Source organism: Daktulosphaira vitifoliae, unplaced genomic scaffold (genome assembly GCF_025091365.1).
Source record: "Daktulosphaira vitifoliae isolate Bord-2020 unplaced genomic scaffold, ASM2509136v1 Scaffold_147, whole genome shotgun sequence".
In the NCBI taxonomy this organism is placed as follows: domain Eukaryota; kingdom Metazoa; phylum Arthropoda; class Insecta; order Hemiptera; family Phylloxeridae; genus Daktulosphaira; species Daktulosphaira vitifoliae.
In genome coordinates this window covers 9,574-18,529 of record NW_026099715.1, presented here as the reverse complement: position 1 = coordinate 18,529, position 8,956 = coordinate 9,574, and the positions used below count along the sequence as shown (strand labels likewise).

At 26.8% G+C, this 8,956-nt stretch overlaps 1 pseudogene; it reads left to right on the top strand.

Annotated features, from left to right (window-relative positions):
- The first annotated feature begins 5,503 nt into the window (after positions 1-5,503).
- On the top strand, positions 5,504-8,668 carry LOC126909146 (uncharacterized; annotated as a pseudogene).
- Positions 8,669-8,956: the final 288 nt, after the last annotated feature.

Sequence of the window (8,956 nt, the reverse complement as noted above, 5' to 3'; positions counted from 1 at the left end):
CTCTGATGAATATTTTAAAGATATTATGTTAAAATCTTTTTCTATTCCACTTATAGACAATTTTTTAGGAGATATTATTTATATCTCTTGGCTGTCATTATTAACTTTGGTCATGGCTTTCTCAATTTACAAATTCATCAATTTATCCAATGTTTATAAAAGTAGACGTCATGGGTTTACCACCTCCAATACCTCCTAAATATCAAACATAATTTCTTACTACTGTTATATTGTTAGTTTTTTTTTCTCTCTTTTGTCTTTTCCTTTCTCTTTTAAATATTTACAATTCTATTAATACACTAAATAACTAACCACAAATTAATAGTATAAAAACCTACACAAAGCGAAAATCCATTTAATGAAGATGGCTCCAAAGATGGCAAACTAAATAGAGTATTCCATCTTCCAGTAAAAAAAAAACCACGATTGGAAAGAGACTCGACTAAGCGGAAATGGAAACCACNAAAAAACCACGTTTGGAAAGAGACTCGACTAAGCGGAAATGGAAACCACACAAGGAAAGAATAATAATAAAATGAATGTCATAAAACCAACTCTACACTTCATTTATCAAAATTAAACTGCTAAATATTTTCAATATTATTGTATATTTGACTTAATCCTGTACTCTTTTAGATTAATTTAGAAAAATATATACTTGCATATACATGACAATAATAATAAAATAACTTTGAATTTCAAATTATTATTATAATGATAGTAATAAAACAACAAGTAAATTTTCATAATTCATTCCAATAATTTCCTATCCTATAAAAAAAACAATAAAAAGTTAAAAAAAATAAATAAATAAATAAATCGATTACAAATAATCGATATACATGGATGTTAATAATAAAATAACATGTACAGAAATTAACGTGTTTATTAATAACAAATAAGATACTCTATTAAATGTAAAAACAAAAAGTTCAGTTCACTGTCTTAAAGATATTTAACTTTCACTACACAAAATTCCAATTTTTTTTTTCTTTTTCCCTCCTTTTTATCCTTTATTGCAGAAATTTACTAATTTAAAATATGAGGACATATTTTTTACTTCAACATAAGGGAATGTAATATAGGTCATTATTTTGTAAAACTGAAAACAAAGCATTTTTGTAATGTTTGGTTTAACTATGAATTTCTTGATCTATTATTACAAAAATATAATATAGTCTATTATTTGTAAACCTAGAAGTAGAACACTTATGTAATGTTTAGATTAATTGTAATTCCTCAAATTAATGTTACTAGACCAAGAAGTAAATATTTATAAACCTTTTTGAAAATGATTACTATATGAATTTTATAAAAAGACAAACAAAATATTTTAGTATATAAGATGAAATGGAATGAATTGAAAAGGGGAAGAAAGAGAAGACCACGGGAGTACCGAAGGTAATCTCTTTCCATGTGGTATGTTTGTGACATTAAGTTTTTATTTTGTGTATTATTTATTTATCCGGTTTTAATTGTATCAATATTTTATGTTTTATTTTGAAATGTAGTTAATAAAGATATAATCCTTTATTAACTACATTTTGCGTTATTATTGAACTACTAAAACTATAAGTTAGAACAAAAATATTGTTCCATATATAAATACAACATCATCAATTAAAATATCGTATTTGTAAAAAGTTTCATTTAACGCCCAATGCTGATAAACTCTCTGCTACATGTGCACTATCAACCATTGTTTGATTATTTCCACTATTAGCTTCACGATTACATTCCTTTTTGTGTACAAACTAATGAATGCGCTGAACTCACGGTCACAATATTGCACAGCTTTACATTTGGCACATTTTTTAGAAGCATTATTTTCTGCACAGGTACCACAAACACGTTCTTTCCCAAAAGAATCAACTCCCATACTACGTCTATTACCAATCATCACCAAAATAACATTTAAAGCACTCATACTTTCCTTGCCTTTTGTTAAGCTAGCCACCATCTAGAAACAAGAGTAAAACATAATTTAATAACTATAAAATTTAAAACAAATAAACCTTTTCAATGAATTAATTTAAAACAAAATCTTGATGCACTACAATAATATCCAAAAAAAATAATTGTACACGTTCGAATTGATTACGATGCTCATCAGTATATTTGAAAACAGGTCTAAAAACTTGTGATAAAAAAACCAATAAAATATTGTAATCTTTTCTTGTTACGTGGTGATGGGTATTTTTTAACAGCTTCCAATTAACTTTTATCTATAAAAAGTCTACACGGGGTAATTATATATCCAAGGAACTTAATTTCACTTTTTAAAAAATGACTTGCTAATTAGGGGGTATTTTAAATATCAACTTCTGCATAAAAATTTTAATTATTTCAACAATAGAATCTAACTAATCTACATTAAATATACACTTATACATATTTTTATTAGTTTTCTTCATCAAAGTTAAGAAAACCTTTCTTGAAGTTTTGAAAACGTGTAAAAAAATCCATCACAGTGGGGTCGCGGCATAGTTGGGACGTTGCATAGTTAGGTCCACCATAGATTAAATCTACTTTTTTATGATATCAAATAAAAGGAAATTACCTAAGGTTTCAATATAAAAAAATATTATTTTGATTTGTTAATATTTGATAATGTTATGGCAGTTTTAAGTATAAAAAACATCCCGATAGAAATTTTTATCACAAACATTACATTTTTTTAAGGTGTCGGGACAAATTTATTATTTTATTTTATAGTATAAAACATAACCTTTGATTTGATATATGTTTAAAGGACGCAGTATTTCCGGAACATTTTCAAAAGTTAAGTTGAAAAATTTATATTTTTTAAACAATGATTCAAGTTTTGAACGACCTCTATATAAGGGGAAATGTCCAATTTTAATAAAAAGTATGTCAAATAAAAGATGTACTTATAATGTATTTAGAAAAAAAATTTGTGCTGTTACATAAATTTTTCGAAAAGTTATAGTATTTTTAAGTTAAAAATTTAAAATCGAAAATTTTAATACAAAAATAGCGTTTTTTTAACTACGGTAGCCGTTTGCATGTAGAAGATAAAGTGTCGCGGCAAATTTTTTTTTTCATTTTATAGTTCATAAAAAAAGCTTTAATTTGATATATAATTAAAGGACGCAGTAGTTTCGGAACATTTTCAAAAATTGAGTTGAAAAAGTTAGTTTTTGTAAAAAAGTTGCTATTTTAAATCCCCCCCATTGAGCAGGTTAAGTGTTAGATTTTCAAAAAAATAATATCAAATAAAAATGAAATATCTAAGGTTTTAGTATAAAAAGAAATTATGTTGATTCGTTTATTTTTGAAGAAGTTATGGAAGATTTAAGAAAAGAAAGTGAAAAAAATGACAAAATTTACCGATTTTTAAATTTGTAATTTTTTTTTGATATTTTCCCCATTTGCAGGGCACGAGGGAAAATTTTTCAATTTTGAAGGGTAATGTCTTCAACTAGATACGATTTTTGATCTTTTGATCAATTGTTGAAAGAAATCGGTTTTTTTGAAGAAGTTATGGAAGATTTAAGAAAAAAAAGTGAAAAAAATGACAAAATTTACCGATTTTTAAATTTGTAATTTTTTTTTGATATTTTCCCTATTTGCAGGGAACGAGGANATTTGTAATTTTTTTTTGATATTTTCCCCATTTGCAGGGAACGAGGGAAAATTTTTCAATTTTGAAGGGTAATGTCTTCAACTAGATACGATTTTTGATCTTTTGATCAATTGTTGAAAGAAATCGGTCCAGTGAGAGCTGAGAAAAAGTGGTAACAGACACAAAAAAAAAATAATAATAAATAAACACAATATAGTAAAATTAATACCTTCTCAGTTTTGCATCGAAGCTAAAAAAGTGGTTAAAAAGATCTACTCAATAGCGTACTATAAAATTTGATTATAATTTTAAAAATCCATTATTAAATTAGGAGAAACTAACAATCATTTTTTTTAGAAATGATTTATATAGCTACATGTTACCAAAAAATTATATAGTCTAGTAGTAGAACACACAAATAGAGTAAAAAAATTATTAAATTACAAAGTAAAATGATTTAATTATGTAGTTGAAACCTATCATATAAAATTATCATATCAAACTTGATTCGTCAATAAATACTCTGAAAACATTAGAAATGAATGATTTTAATTGTCTGTATGGAGAACATGGGATAAGTAACTGTTTCATTGATAAATTAGAATTTCTTTTTCAATTTTTGAGGGTAACTAATTGTAATCATTTGACGAATCATTGAAAAATATAGGTCAAGTTAGAGCAGAGAAAATAGATAATAGTTACAAAAAAATACCTTCTCAGCTATGCATCGAAGCTAAAATCTAAAATATAGTAAAATAGTTTTAATATGACTAAAAAATTTCTTCTCGGATGGGGCGACTAAAGTGATGGGATCCCTTGATCTTGATTGAAGTTATTGAATTTACATGAGATAAAAATCAAACGAGTTGAAAATTTATTCTAACTAAAAAAGAATTAAGAAAAAATGCAAAAAATTTTCTTGCCATACGCGAGATGGAACCTTGTACCCTAAGCGTGTATTTTACAAGTTTTACCAACTCAGCAAATGTACGNTTACAAGTTTTACCAACTCAGCAAATGTACGTTGCTACCATCAATTGAAAAAATTGATTATTTAAGCTAGTTCAAATTTCAAAGTTAATTTTCTAGACTTCAAAAAACTGTAAATAAGTTTAACATTCTATGCTATATCAATTTAATTTATATAATTTTTATGAAAATCAGTGTACTCCCCTTGTCAGGAATTTTAAATTAAAATAAAATACAAAACCCAGAATTTTAACACAAAAATATCATATTTTTGAATAGGGTAGTCATTTTCACCATGAATACAAATCCAGAGGCCAAATTTTTTTTTTTAAATTAAAGTATATTACATAAGCTTTAAGTTAAGATATATATAAAAGTGTCAGTCTTTCCGGAACATTTTCAAAAGTCAAGTTGAAAGAGTCAATTTTTTATAAAAAAGTTATCATTTTGAAACCATTTCTGTGGGCTGTTAAAGGGTCAAATGTTGACAAAAATATATAAAATGATAGGTAAATATCTAAGGTATCTATAAAAAAAATTTATATTGATTCGGTCATTTTTAAATAAGTTATGGCAATTTTATGTAAAAAAATTGAAGAAATGTCGAAAATTAGCATTTTTTAAATTTGTAATTTTTTGGGTGATTTCCCCCGTTTACGGGGAACGAGGGAATTTTTTTTAATTTTTGAGGGTAATGTCTTCGACTAGATACGATTTATGATCTTTTGACACATTGCTCATCAAAATTGACTCCAGTTATTTATTTGTTTAACATTATTATTTTCTATAAAACTTTTATAAAATTGTTCTATTTTGTATTATCAGTATGTAATTAACATCTGCTACCATAGTTTCGAATGTTTTTAATTCAAAACAAATACTTTCATTACTTTAAAGTGTATTTATATAATAGATTTGAAACTGAATAGCATAAAGGATAAAAACACAATGAGCTTAAAAAGAAGTAACAGTTGTTCTGACTTAACTAGTAATGCGACATTACAGAACTTGGCTAGTGGCACTATCTATCCTATTGGAGAGACTGAGGTAGATTTTTTCTTTAGGAAATAAAATAAATTTAAGTGTTAAGATGAACTTATTAAAAATACATATATTTTTATATGAAAATAATATTTATATTAACTTTAAGCCATCTTAACTTTGTTTTATATTTTACAATATAATTCATTTTTCTTTAAAATGGTTAAATTGATGTATTATAACTCTTCAGTTTGTTATTGGAAGTTCTCCTGCCTCTTCACTAGTAATTGAAGAAGAATCTATTTCAAGACGTCATTGTTTTATAAATAAATTCAATGGCCAATATATTATTTCTCTCAATGTAAGTCTTAAAATTTTTATTGCATTTTTATATTAATTAAGCTATCAAAGAGAATAATTAATTCTAAGTTGATCAACAATATCTGTACTACAGGGAACAGATAATAAAACTTATGTAAATTGTGTACAAATTACTATTGACCAAAATGATTATCAAATATTAAATCATGGAGATGTCATTGCTTTTGAAGATGGGAATAGATTTATTAAATATATGTACAGATTTGTTTTACAAACATGTACAAACAAAAAATTGAAGTAAGATTATTCTTAAGACATCATGTGTGTAAGTAATTTGTAGAATATGGATGAACAATACACTAATATAATCAAATCTATTATTCATTTTATTAAACGCCATCAAATGAATTAATTAATATAAACACTCTGTCTAAATAAAAAATATCTGAAAAATATTATTTTAATACATGTCAGTTATTTTTATTATAAACTTTCTAATCGGTTAATATGATAATTACAAAGAGTATGAACAATATTTGTTTATAAAATATTAAATATGTATTTTACATTGACACGGCACTGCCCGTTGCTCTAGGCTGGCGCTCTCCACTTTCTCTCACGATATTGACCTTAACTGGTTTGCCTTTTTCTTGTGTGCTGTTTGTGTTTCATTGTTTTTCCGTGTTTTTTTTTTTTGGATTGTGGCGAGTGTGCTCATTACCGATATTACCGACGACAGAAGGGTAGTTGCCCATTGTTACATACGTATAACATTATTCGAATTAAGGAAAATATCTAATATTATAAGAATCAACTATTGTCTTCCGACGTTGTTTCTTTGTTTTTACTGTTGTGCTTGTGTAAATATATATACACATAGACATAAATATATTATATATATATATATATACCTTGAGTGCCGTACCATTTGGATACGCGTTAACTGGCTCACCGAAGAGGAATCTCAACCGGCCGAGAGAAGTTAAGGTAAGAGGCTTTGAGCCGATTCAGTTTTATTTCTAATTATATTAGATTTTAGTTTTAACGGTGAAGTCTCCCTTACAAATTTGATAGTTCATATAGTTATTTGAACGGATTTCACTGGTAACAGCAATGAATTTTTACCTGGGTTATTCACAGTGACATGTTAGCGGGATTAGATTGTTAGCCTGGTCCCTGGGAAAATTTTCTTTTATAAAAATAAAGTTAGAGCAGTTTATCTAATATAATCCGCAGTAAGTATTGTCGTTTAAGGCCCGTTTCACACTATACCGCGTTTTTGCTATAGCGATTTCTATTTATTTTCAAAATGAATATCCAACAGATAAGATCTATGTTGGCTTTTGCGGCCTACAGGCACATTTTAAAAAAGAATACTTCAAAAATAAAAAAAAATAGGCGATTTTGGGTTCACCCGATGCTGGTTCAAAGACCTCTTAATGGCGCTTTTGCAACCCTTTTTTCTGAATTAAGAGACCACGAAGAGATATGTTTTGATTATTTCAGAATGTCGTTAAAATTTTTTAATGAATTATTTTCAAAGTTAGAAAAGGGGCTAACCGTAGTAAATAGTAACTTTCGCGTACCTACTTCTTCGACAGAAAGGCTGTGCATAACATTAAGGTAAGTAATAAATATTACTCAAAATAAATTATTTAAGGAGCTAATTTTATAATAACTACATAATAATTATCAATAAAATGACGGGGAATTGATGTTTTTTCTATAGGAAAATATTAAGGGTTTAATAAAAGTAATTTTTTTTACTTAAAAAAAATTAATTAAATTGACAATTCACATTTTGAAATTTTTATTATTAAAACACGATATTAGGCGGGTAAAATCTAACAGTATTTGTAATTACTCAGAAATCATACTAACGTTTTTTGAATAAATACTGACGTAATATTTTAATTAGCTCGTATTTATAGATACTTAACATCGGGTAATTCATTCACAGACCTTCATTACTCCTATAGAATGGGAATATCTACTATTAGTAATATAGTAGAAGATGTATGCAGCGAATTATGGGGACTTAAATCTTAAATTATGCCTTTGCCGGATCAGCAAAAATGTAAAGAAATTGCTTTGGGTTTTGAAAACGATGCTAACTTTGTAAATTGCATCGGCGCTTTGGACGGAAAACATATTCGCTTAATTAAACCAATCCAGATTGGATCAGATTTTTATAATTACAAACATTACTATTCAATAGTTCTTATGGCTATTTGTGATGCAAATTATTGTTTTACTTTTATTGATGTGGGAGCTCAAGGAAAGTGTTGTAATTCAACAGTTTTTAAAAAAACAAAATTTTACAAAAAACTAGAAGATAATGAACTTTTTGTACCACCACCGAAACCCTTACCCGGCCAATGAAATCCATTACCGTTTGTAATAGTTTCTGATGAAGCTTTTGGTGTATCTCAAAGCATACTTAGACCATATGCACTAAGCAATTTGAATTACAAAAAAAAAGTATTCAATTATCGCTTGTCTCGAGCAAGAAGATATATAGAATCAACTTTTGGAATACTTTCTAACAAATGGCGAATTTTCCATAGATCGATGAACACAAGTGTAGAACTTACTATAAAAATTGTTAAAGCTTGTTATAAATTGCATTATTTTGTCAGGAATAAAGATGGATTTAGATTTGAAGACACATTAAGTATTAATGGTTTTGAAAGTCTCAATGACTCAATTAATGTTTATAATAGATCAGGTAATATATTAAGGGACCAGTTTGCCAATTACTTTATAAGCGAAGCTGGTGAAGTAGAATGGCAAGATAGAATGATTCATTAAGTCAATAAAAGTAATGTGCTCAATAAGTTTATGTTAAATGTCTTCTTAGTACTACTAGTAATGGTCTTTGATTTTTATTCTTTTGGTAAAAAGTTTTTGCCACAAGAATTATTTTTACTAAAAAATAACATTTTTTTATAATTAACATTTATTAAAATTATTCTTAGTATAAACATACAAATAAAAATTTTTAAAAGTAATATTTTATACATTTTTATGCTATTGACCTGGTCCCTGGCACTTTTCCACCTTTGCTGTACTTTGTCCACTGAACCATGATAACGGTTG